This window comes from Canis lupus, chromosome 33 (genome assembly GCF_003254725.2).
Source record: "Canis lupus dingo isolate Sandy chromosome 33, ASM325472v2, whole genome shotgun sequence".
Classification (NCBI taxonomy): domain Eukaryota; kingdom Metazoa; phylum Chordata; class Mammalia; order Carnivora; family Canidae; genus Canis; species Canis lupus.
The window spans coordinates 2,100,888-2,113,341 of NC_064275.1; positions in this window are offsets into that span (position 1 = coordinate 2,100,888).

Below are 12,454 nucleotides of genomic sequence, written 5' to 3' on the forward strand. Positions count from 1 at the left end.
AAAGAAGGCTATTGAAAATAGTCCCCTAGTCAAGCTCAATAGACTCAGAGAAAGCATCCATTAAGGTTGGAGTGACCCATTGGCAAAAAAAAAAAAAAAAAAAAAAGGCAAATAAATACACTGGTTTTGGGACCTTTGTCCATGAAGGGCCTTGAGGTATGTTTGGTGCCCATGATACCAGTTGGTAAGATGGTAACATACCAATTGTTAACAAATAATTTAGAAGCCTAAATAAGCAGTAAGCTGGGACTAAAACTCTCTTTCTAAACTTTAAATCAGGTGTTGGAACGTCAACCTTCAATGAGCAGAAAGTGGGTTTCCAAATATTTTCTGCCTCCAGAGTGAGTAGAATAACCAACATTTATTTTAAATATGGTCGTGGAGTATTTTGACATGAAGAATCATTTCCCCCGATTTAGCCAGCCAGGGATCCAAAGAACGATCAGTGGAGATGGTTTGTTTGTTTGTTTTTGCCCTGAAAGAACACAATCAGGTTTGTAATATTTGGCCCGTGGGACTTCAGAATTGCTGAGTATCAATACTGCTGTGTGATTTCCACTCTTCTCGTTTCTGAGTGGGAATGTTTACCGCAGTTATATTGTCCTTGCTCCGGCATTGTGCAGTCAGTGTCAGAGATGAGTCCAGTAATTTATCTTTTTGGTTTAGCAGACCATGAGAAGCAATAGGAGGCAAGTTCAAAAGGACTTTGCATCATCAGAAGTTCTTAAACTTTCAATGGATTGCGATGCAAGTGTAGGACCTTGAGTTTCCCTTGGGAGTGGAAGAGCGGATTTTACATTATGGGATGAAAAACAAAATGGATACTTCTTGACCACAGCGAAGGATTGGTGGTGGAGACAATGGTGTATGTTCATCAAACCCATTTCTTCTTCTGTTGGGCATGTTGATGGACTAAGTTTCCTGGTCAACTTTGATAGTTAAAGCTATCTGACTGGCTTCTGGTGAAAGCAATGTGGACAGAAGTATTAAGTCAAGCTTCCAGGTCTAGACCATAAAAATCACCCGTGAACAATTATTCACTCTCTTCATATTTGAGGCATCCTTGGAGTTTATGTGTTCAAGGGTCTGTGTTCCATCATACAAAGGAAGGAACCAAGTTTGTGAAGCAAAACCCCTTCAATCCCCATCACCATCTCATTAGATTATGGCATAAGCAATCGATAAGCTTTTATCAAATGACTGAAACTTTGAGGTTTGGGTTGTTTTTTGTTTTTGTTTTTGTTGTATTTTGTTTTGTTTTCCTAACACTTAGCCTATCCTGACTGGTACACTCAATATTTGCAGCTTTTGTTTTTTTCATGATACACTGTTCCTATTTGTATCATGTATTTTTTAATATATCAAGTCTTTCTATTTTGTTTAATCTATGCTTTAACCAGGATGATAACCCATTCCAGTTTCCTTACACTGATTTCATAAATCACTGAATTGAGTACTTGGTTGATTTATTTTTATTCTTTGTTTGTTTACAGTGAAAACACTTAAATCTATTAATTTTACTCTGGGTACATTTTACTCTGGTTCTCTGAGTACAGCTTTGGCCACATCCCATAAATTTTGACATATTATTTCATTTTACCATATTCTCTTTATCACTATTTTCCAAGGGGCTCCCAGCAATTTAAAAAATTTTCTCATTGATACAGGAATTTAGGAGAATAGTTTTAAATTTCTATGTGGTTACGCATACTGATTTTAAACACTTCATAGGTTTATTGAGGGTGTTAAATGAGAAATTTCAGGCAAAAATCACTCAATCACACAAATTAACACCATGGCTAGTTAATCATAATCACTCAGTAATTATTAGTAAATGGTTTTTACATTGCTTTTGTTTTAATATTCTGAAAAACTCTAAACACAGTAACTATGCCAATAGAGGGAGAACAGTCCAATTTTCCAGTTGAACTTGTTCATTTGAACAATGGGACCAGTAGTGAGAGAACATAGAATCTGAGATTCCAACATAAGAACAGTAGGATCCCTCTCTTTAGTGTGGCAAAACATGTGTCAGGGTCTTCTAGTAAGTAATCTACCAGTGTGTAACAAGCCACCACCAAATTGAATTTCTTAATGTCATTTACTGTGTTTACAACTCTGAAATTTGGGCAAAACCCATTGGGGTAGGTCATCCTTGCTCCACTAAGCCTCAGCTTGGGCATTTCAGAGTCTGGGGGCTAGAACCATCAGAAGGTCTACTCATTTACGTATCTGGTGGCTGACCACTCTGACTACTGGTGTAGACCTGATCTGGTGCTGTTGGCCAGAAGATCACCCAGTGGCCTCTGCAGGTGGCCTGGGCTTCCTCACAACCTCGTGGCTGAGGTACAGAATGAGAGAGACAGATGGCCAGGTGTGATCAGTATTCACCTTTGCAGTCTAGCCACAGAAGTCACACAGTATCTTTTCCTTTATATTTTGTTAAAAGCAAATACAAGAGGTGCCTGGGTGGCTCAGTCAGGTAGGTGTCTGACTCTTGATTTCAGCTCAGGTCATGATCTCAGGGTCATAGGATTGAGCCCTGCATGGGGCTCTGTGCTGGGTATGGAACCTGCTTAAGATTCTCTCATTCTCCCTCTGCCCCTCCTCCCCTCCCCTGCTTGTGCATGCATGTGCTCTTTCTCTCTCTCAAAAAAGAAAAAAAGAAAAAAAAAAAAGCACATCCTAAGGAGGGTTATATTCAAGGGAAGGAGAAATCAACCCCATCTTTTGATGAAAGAGCATCACTGTAGCAGTGTAAGCATGGATGGGATGGAATAAATTGGTGTGATCATCTTTGGAACACGTATCTGCCACATTGGGATTTTTACTACTTGTGATTTTCATTTCTGTCCCGTACTCTGTTATATTGTGAAAATTCTAGCCAGCTTTTGATTTGAATATTGGTCTTAAGTCTTTATATTTATTCCTATGTGTTTCTTCTGAATCTTCATAGATGTTAGTGGGCACATTAGAGAAATGAGGTATTAATTACACTCTTTGTCAGAGATGATCTGGACCATTGGGGGCCACTTCTGAACTTTGCCCCTAATACCTAAATACAGATCTTATTGAGAAATACCACCAAATCAACTGGGTTGATCTGATTTGGTGCAATAACTAAAATACACTTCTGTGTGGGTAATAATTCCTTCCCTGTTTTAATTTAGCAACGTACCTCTGCTTTGTTTATGGCTATAACTTTTAAGAATAGTTGAATCTTGGCCCTGGGCTGGAAATGTCATCAAGATCAGAGCGGTGATCTATGCTTGGAGCAGCCAAGTCTAAATCAACCTTTGAAATATCACTTGGGTTGGCGAGATGCAGCCCGGACCAAGGACATTACTGCAAGTCAAAAACTTTTTGGAGAGGTAGGTAAAGCTCTGACACTCACAGCAGCTGTGGCTTCGATTCAGCCACTTATTCTGCATTTCTGGGTCTCCGCCTTAACCTTCTGGCCAGATCTGCTCACTCCTCTTTCAAAACAGGAGAGAGAGAGGGGGAGTAAGCTCTTAACGACATTTATTAAAAACTAAGCAGCCCTGCATGATGACTCAGTAGGCGTAGATCGGCTATAGAAGCTAGAGGGCTTGGTCCAATAAGTGAATCCAAGAAAGCTCTTTAGCAGCGTAAGGTAGAGCCTTACTTGTTAATAATAATAGTTGACGCTCATGAATGCTCAGGAGAGGCCAGGCACTATGCTGAACATTTTATTGATTGTGACCAATTTTCCCAGCCAGAGAATTGAGATAGGCATTATTATTATTACCCTTGTTTTAAAGGTAGGGAAACAGGCTCAAAAGTCCAGTACACACTCGAGTTCTCACAGCAGTGACGGAGCAGGAATTCACCCTGGAGTCTTTCTGACCCCAGCTCTGGATCTGCAAACACTTCACTGGACGGCAGACACCAGAGGATCTAGCCCAACCCCACCGGCTTCACAAGGCAGCTGTTCAGGACCAGAGGTCACAGGAACTTCCCAAAGTCACAAGACCACTGAATTACTTCGGCCGGGCTTTAGGTAACGCGTTGAAATACTTTCTGATTCTCTACACGTGTGGCCCTGTGTCGAATTTACGTCTGCTTGCGGCGTGACCTCCCCCCAGCTCACCGAGTCATAATCTAGATAAACCTCAGAGTCACGGTTCTGAATTTATGTCTTATCGACACGGGAGTTCGAATCAAAGCCGGCGCTTGGTGAACAGTTCTCTGTAACAGGAGGTGGCCGCGTCTCTACTTGCGCATTTCACACAGGTATTTTCAGGATCAGTGGAATAAGGTGTGCGAGGCGCGTGGTGGGAAACCTGGAACATTATTCAGATAAACTGCAAGATGCCGAATCCCTGATGTTTGTGACTCTGGAATCACTTCTCGGTGCAGAGATGCAGCGCCCCCGGTCCCTCGGCCTACCGGGCTGTGGCGGGTGCTGTGGCCTGGTCCGGGGTGGCCCGAGGCGGGTGGCGCAGGTGCTGCAGCCTCGGGTGGCCCGAGGCGGGTGGGGGTCCCCTGCTGCTCGGCCCGCCCAGGACCCCCTGTCCCTGCAGCGCCCCGCAAAGCGGCTCCCGTAGCTGACTCTGGTAAAGGGTCTGTGCATCACAGGAGATTTCAGAAAGCGGGGGGGGGGGGGGGGGGAGGGGGCTGTGTCCTAGTGAAGAGTCTCCCCAGGATGTTTTTTCAAACGTGGAGCGATGGCCTGACTTCACCGGCAGAGCTTCCAGAGGAGGAGAAGTTCCCTCGGGTCACCTGTCCGGGTGCCCGCCGAGCCCCGCACCAGTCCCCGGGCCTTGCCTCAGCCCAAGGACGCCAATGCCAATCACCTACTTGGTTCTCCTTGTCTTGCAGCACGAGGGTGCTTTTCTAAAGCTTTTTTTTTTTTTAAATGGCTGAGGGTTAGTTTTTAACTCATTTGATCTTTCATTTTTTTTTTTTAAAGATTTTATTTATTTGACACAGAGAACAGAAGCAGAGGCCGAGGGAGAAGCAGAGTCCCTGCAGAGCACGGAGCTCGATGGGGGCTCGACCCCAGGGCCCCGGGATCTGACCGAGCTGAAGGCAGCCGCTGAGCCGACTGAGCCACCTGGGCGACCGTTTGGTTATTTCTTACCAACTCCTTGGCAAGTTGTCACAACCAGTTCTGGACTTGCAGGAATATATTTGCAGGTACAGCAGGTATCCAATTTTGAATTTTCATTTCAACTCTGAATTATGCAACACCTAATGACTTTTAACCATTTAAACCCCAGTAATAGAAATAGGTAATGCATTATTAATCTGTATTCTGTGATTTAACCATGTCTTAGAAGCTTGGCAACTTTGGAAGATTTTTTTAGCCATCTTATGGTTGTGAGGCTAGTGACGTGCTTCTTTCAGCCAGTATCACCTCAAACATTGTGAAAAGCTGATGCTTTAAAAACTTATGGTGGTTCTACGGATCTCCATGAGTCCAAGTTTTTTGTTTTTGTTTTTTTTTAAAGTAAAGGCAAAAGAGGAGATATTCTTTTTATTTTTTTAGTTTATTTCTTCAAGATGTATGTATTTCGGTGAGAGAGCATGAGAGCACAGGAGGGAGAGGCAGAGGGAGAGAGGCACTCTGGCGGCTGTGCTGAGCGTGGAGCCCAACGTGGGGCTCGATCGTAGGGCTCCGCGATCCCCACTTGAGCCAAAACCGAGGTGGACAGTCAACCAGCCGCACCACCCCGGCGCCCCAGGAGATACTCGTTTTCATAGCTGCTGCCTACTTTTGCCTAAAGCCTTTATGAACTCTCCAAATGGTCATGTGTTTATTTCATAGCAAATTCAGAGCAGGGAAGATGAGAAGCTCAATACCATCAGTGGCCACAGGAGACGGCAGGTTGAGACGTGCCGAGGGCCGTGCAGGTCAACGGGCTGAGCGGGAAGGGACGTTTCTTCCTCCCTAAATTCCAGAGGTCTTGACCTTCACATTCGCTATCAATCCCCATATTTTAACATTTTTTTTCTCTTTTGGGGCACAGGCTCCTGGCCCAGGGACTCAAACCAAAGACCCTCTCTGATGGGAAACACGTCCCTGCCCTCTGAGCTGCGATTCGGGACCCTTGTCTATGGGAGCATCGCAGCACGGTTTCCTAAGACGCTCAGGACACAACTTGGCTTCAGTGGTTTTAGCGCCCTGCTGTCTCCAGGGAGGATGCAAACCGAGTCTTAGAGACCTAACTCGGCCCAAACTCTTCAAACACCGGCCCCGTGGAAGCTGGAGGGTGCCTTTATGTTCAGAGATATCAAAGAAATCCTCCCTGGCTTCCTTCCGAGCTCTCTCGGATGTCTTGAACATTCCAGCAAGCCCCAGCTCGGAGTCGGCGGGAAGCTGGAAGGCACACGCTCTTGAACTTTTGAACTCAGCCACAGCATCTATTTTCTCCATTCTGTTTGTTGACTCCTCTTTGATCTCATCTTATTAGAAGGATAATACCCTAACGTTTTTGGCATATTTAAAATCAACTGCTCCTACGGTCCTCCGGGGGGCTCGGCTTAACTTTAGCCTTTCCCCAGTCCCTGAAGCTCTTCACGGCAGGCAGTGCGCACTTACCTTCGTGGAAAATTGTTAAGTAATTCCCCCTAACGGGGAATTTACTTTTCTGAATACACAGTAGGCAGGGTTATTTGTATTTCATTTCATCATCTGAACGTGAACCTATTTCTAATTTTGTGAGTATCTTTGAAAGCTTCCCCATCCAATAAAAGGCCCACAAGGTGGACAGAAGCCTTGTGTGTGGTGGTCGCGGTGGCGGCAGCAGTCGGTGGCGGTGGTGGCGGTAGGGCTGCCTTTTGCTGTTCGGCCACTCGGCCAGAGCCTTACTTTCAGAAAGGGCCTCACATTTATAGGTTTTGCTGTAACCTCAAGGTGGGGAAATAATATGTAGTTACACACATAACGCGAAGGATTGAAGGAGGACCGTCCTTCACTTCGGACCCGGGTTCATTGCTGAGCCGAATCAGTGTCGCATATTATTAAACAAAGGGAAAAAACATCATGAGATTTCCTTACTTCTTGTAGCCCACTGACGAGTCCTGGAAGCAGGCAGAGTGACCCTCCCCTAGGGACTCAACAGCCTGGATGTTGACACTTTGCCGAGGGCTCAAGGCCATCTTAGCCCGACTGCCAGGACCCTGTAGGTCTACTCTAACGTATACAAATTCCTCTGGAAACTTCCTTTGTCTCTGCCCTCCTCCCCACCCCTCAAGATCCATGTTGGCGATCACCCCACAGGTATACGACCCACCGATAGACATCTGAGGGGTCTTGTTGGATAAGGAGCAGGCCGGGCAAGGTAGGCTGAGGCAGGCAGGGGCCTGTGTGATGAGGCTCACAGAAATCCCCAGAACAGCTGAGGCATAAGGAAGCCAGAGATAAGGGCACCAACCAGACCACCCGGCCCGGGCTGCTGGGCCCAAGGCGGGGTCTTTTTGTGGCGGTCGCACTGTGACCAACAGAGATAACCAGACCCCAAGGAGGAGTGAGCCGTTGGAGATGCTGTCACCGGTCGCCACATTAACCCAGACGTCGCAGGAGTGGTAAGGCCACGGGCTCCCAGGTCAGTTCTAGGGGAAGATGTTGGTGGAGCCCGTGTTGGCAGCCCTGCGGGACCCCTCCTGCTTCCGAGAGCCTTTCGGCGTCCCTGCTTAATTAAACTTCACTGCCTTGCTCCCTGCGCTCGGTCCACAGGATTCGATCTGCAAACCCCTGGGACGAGAGCCTCACCGTCCCGCGTCACTATGAGCGGCTGTTTATCTCAAAGATATTAATCCCATAATCGTCTTTCAGATGGCAAGATATGTTACATTGTAACTTCTGCTTTAAAATAGTATTTCTTTCTTTCTTTTTTTTTTTTTTAGATTTTACTTATTTATTCATGAGAAACAGAGAGACAGAAAGGCAGAGACACGGGCAGAGGGAGAAGCAGGCTCCATGCAGGGAGCCCGACGAGGGACTTGATCCCGGGTCTCCAGGATCACGCCCTGGGCTGAAGGCGGCACTAAACCGCTGGGCCACCCAGGGATCCCTAAAATAGTATTTCTTAATGTGAACCTCGAAGGCTCTAACTGTAGTGGCACATGGTACTCGTAGCCCTTCGAGGAGCTGTTCCCTTCCTTTTCCCTTCAAGTCACAGCGAGCTTTGTTCTGGCTCCTTCCGCTGCTCACCTGCTCACTGGGCCTTCGATACAGGAGTAGCTGTGGTGGCTCAAACGGTCAGCCTGCCTCGGTCTGTGGCCACGGTCACTGTGAGGCTCAGGGGTGGATGCGACCTCAGTGGGCCTTCTTGGCTGAGCCCCAGGACTCTTCTGGAAGAGCTGTTAGGTTCGTTCTGATAAATTTAAAAGAGGGTATGTGTACCTTGTGCTATGAGAAGGATGAACCTCAAGAAGGTAGAGAGGAGGAAAAAAAAAGGAAAAAAAGGATCCTCTGTACAGATGGTTGAGTGGAGAGAAAAAAGGAGGAACAGTGTCCTCCATATGGTCATAGATTTGCCAATTCTGAGGCCTGATGTGTCTGAAAAAAATTGGTTTTTGCGATCAACACTGCTCCCCACTTTTGAAAACGGATTTCAGTTAAAATTTCTGTTATTGGTCTCACAGTGTCTTAACGTTTCTCCAGAACTGTAACATGGAATCTCTTAAGTATTTTAGTTCCAGAGCTAGATCCTCAACATCTTGAAATGGCAAGGGCCTCGGTTGGCCTTCAGGGTCAGGCCGTCTGCTGCAGTGGGTCCTGCCCAGGTGTCCTGGTGAGTCAGACCCCAGTTTGGGGATGTTTCCTGGGTTTCAGAGGTTGTGATTACGAGGAGCAAGTTTTCCAACTGTCTGCTTTACATGCTTAGTTTGATTCCAAAACACAGGGTGAAAGGCAGACAGGTTTCAGCCGAATAGAAGATGCCCACGATGTAAAAATCTCCTGTACGCTTGGTTCCTTTCGGAGGGTCTGTGCTGAGCACGAATTACCTCTAAGGTGTCGATTCTCAGCCGGTTTCGTCCCCTGGGGGATGTCTGCCACAGTCCGGAGCCACTTGGTCGGGGCATGTGCGGGACAGGTGCTGCTGGGGTCCGGTGGGTAGAGGCCAGGGCTGCCCTTCACATCCTGTAATGCTCGGGACAGCACCTGCCACCCACGACGCGGAGTGTGCGGCCTCGAATGTTAACAGCACTGGACCTGGAAAGTTCTAGCCCCGTGATGTGCCAGCGAGTGCAATCCGGGATGTGGCTCTCCCCGTTCTTGCTTTTAAAGTTCTAGGTAATGCTTATAAGACAGTGCTTCAATTTTTATTTATTCATTTATGCATTTATTTTTGGGAAGATTCAAGGTTGTGTAAAGTTTTTCTTGTTTTTCAGGAACTCCCAGTCCAACAGCGGTGATGGGAAAACCTTCAGGTTCCTTAGTGTGGGGGGCGGGGGTCCCTGGCACGAATGCCGGTGGCACCACCAGGCTGCTGGTCAAGTCTGCGAGCAAGAAGCTGCACGTAGTAGGCCCCGGGCGGGACGTGCGGTGTCGGTTCCCCTGCGAGGGCAGCCGCCCGACCCGGCTCCTCCCGACGGTCACCCCCAGCAGGTCACCGGCCCCCGGGCCTCTGGTGGGTGTGGGCAGCGGCCGCTCTGATCACCCAGCCACCCCGTGCAGAGACAGAGGGGACGAAGGCGGCTCAGCAAGGCTGGGAGGGCGTGAAATTGTGTTAAGCCACACTCACGACAAGGACTGGGTTTGCTATTTTAGAGTAAGTGACTAAATTTTTGTTTTTTTTGAAATTGTAATTGTCCTGTGCTGCTAAGTGTGAAGGTGACCGCACGGGGGGCCCTCGGCCGCGTGTCCTCGGCAGCTCGTCAGGCTGATGCATTTGGCGAGGAGGCCAGTGAGCTCCGGGATGAAACGGGGTTGACGTCCTAGCGCCTGAGATGCGACCTCACGTTCGTCCCTCTGGCTTTGTTGCTCTTTGTCTCTTCTTCCTGAAGGAAACGAATCACCGGCAGACTTTTCAGGGGATGTTGTGAAGACGCGGGGTTCTTGTCCTTGTGGAGTGGGGACGCAGTGACCCCGGAACAAGGGGACAACCCCCCGCCCCCCGAAGTTGCCAGCAGCCCCTCAGGAAACGATGTGGGCCGCAGTCACCGAGGGGGTCGGGGTTGCGGCGGGGCCGGGTGGGCTGGACGGTGGCCGACCCCAGGGCCTGCCTGCCAGGCCGGTGGGCAAGGGCCTTTGGTTACCAGCTTCCCCCACAGGGTGGCACCGTCAGTTAAAAACAGAATTTACAGTATTCCCCAAACTCCCAAAAACCGAGGGAGGACATCTTCTGTGAGGCTCTCCAAGGTTCAGGGTTTACTGCGCCGCGCGCCCCCTCGGCCGGGGGTGAGGGTGGCCTGTGCGGGCCGGGAGCTGGCACAGAACTTGCGGCGCGCGCAGAGGCCGCGCTGACCAGGAGCCCCGGACAAGGCCAGCGCCTCCGAGCCCCCGAGCCCCAGGGGCCTGTTTGTGGGATTAACGCTTCCTTCCGACGGCTGGCGACTGTCTGCTCACATCGGACCGCACAGGGCTCACGACAGGAAGGAGCACAGCACGGGATGGGGGGGCCCTGGGCTCCGGGTAGCCAAGTGCTCCAAGTCGATGGCGCGAGGCCAACAGACGTAGGATATTGTAGCTCGGCGGCCGTCGGCGGCCGAAGGCCAAGCCCGGAGACACCTGATTCTCAGGAAAGCCGGTGGTGACGACAGGGGCAGGATTTAAATTCAACCCTGCTATTTCCTGGCCGGAAACTGCAGTGACCTCCCCGCATGTGACTGTCCCTTTGGTTCATTTCAGCACTGGACAAGGGCATCTGTGTCCTCGGCGTGTCTTAAATCACTTTGGAGTCTGCTGTTGAAGAATGGGGTGGGGGGTGTCACTATTTCGTTTTGCAAAAGCAGAGAAACCCTGGATCCTTTCATCTCTGCCTGTATTTATTGTATTTTAAAAAGAGAATTTTGAAAATAGTCCCAGGCGTGTCCAGGACACCTCATGGGTGTGATTATTCGCCAAGAGTCAACCGTCTGTGGCCGCATCAGCAGCGCCTTCACCTCCCTGAGTAACAGGCCATGGTTCCTTGATGACCCGTAAAGGACAGAATGATAACAATAAAATCCCAGTCTTTTTGTTGTTGTTGTTGTTGTTCCCCGTTCCTCCCTGTGATCTTATCAATGCGTAAAACCCAAGGCACCTTGAAGAGGCCTGTGGCGTCCTTGTCAGTGAACCAACAGCGGTTACGGTACCGTCGGCCAGAAGCTGTGGGAGGAGCGTGCCCTGGAAGGCTTTCTCCTCTTCCCTCCCGACTTCCTCTCCTCCGACGTGGCAAGCTGGTCACAGAGGCCAGGGGAACCTCTTTGTCACTGGCTCGGCCCCTGGACCCGTGGCCTCTGGCTGCGGAGGCGGCCTCCTCGGAGGCGGAGGTGGTGCCTCGGTTCCCGTGAGAGCCGTGTGGACGCTGGCGAGCAAGTGGCCCAATTAGAGGCCAATGAAAACCTGTCACCCGGGGGTGGGGGACACCCACTTGCCTTAGGGACGGTGGTGGTGTTAGCTAGGCTGACGGGGCCGCCACGAGAGGTTGCAGTGGCTCCGGGGACGTGCAGACAGACTCCACGTTTCCTCACAAGGCAAGAAATCACTGTGCTTCTCCTGTCGTTGGCTAAGGTGTGGATCTTGAAAACCAGAACCTTGAATCACAGCCTACTTTCCAGCTGTTGGTAACATCTGAAATCATTCTGAGGCACGTTCCCAAATCTGCTGTCTCCCAGAGCCGTAGGCACCCACTCGTCCAGCACCGCCTCCAGCCCGGGCCCTGCGTATGATTATGTCAGTAGTTCTCTTCAGGGCTCGCTCTCTCCATTCAGGGTTTACCCCTCACCTTTGGTTGTTTCTTGGCGATGCCAGGAAGTACTTTATGCATCCGCACCACACGGCTCCTCGCGGAACCCCGGGCGCCATCCTGCCTGCCTTCTGCAGAGCCTTTGCCTGCCTTGGCCAGACAGCACTGTCAACCTCCTGTTCTGTCTCTGCTCCTAGCTAGTGCCACTGATTCCCCCGGTCCCATATAAGTTCTATATTCAATCCAAAGTGAGAATAAGATGTCTTTTTTTCCCCCTTTTTGGGGCCATACTTTGTCACTGGAGACATGATCAGCATTTGATTCCTGTTTTGTATGGTGTCTCTTGAAAGTGGACATGTCATCATTTCCCCTGGGAAGGAACCTCTTGCTTCCTTCAGGATCCCTCTTGGTCTTGCCTTGTCTACCTTTGGGCCAATAACAGATGAGAATTGACAGGTGATAACACTAAACTCCAGACCACAGAAACCCAAATGCAAGGCAAAACCGCATAATTACTGTGTTTGTATGATTTGGGGCTTGGCTTCAGGAGAGCAGAAGATGAACCACTTGTCACTTGCCCTCTTAACCTGGAT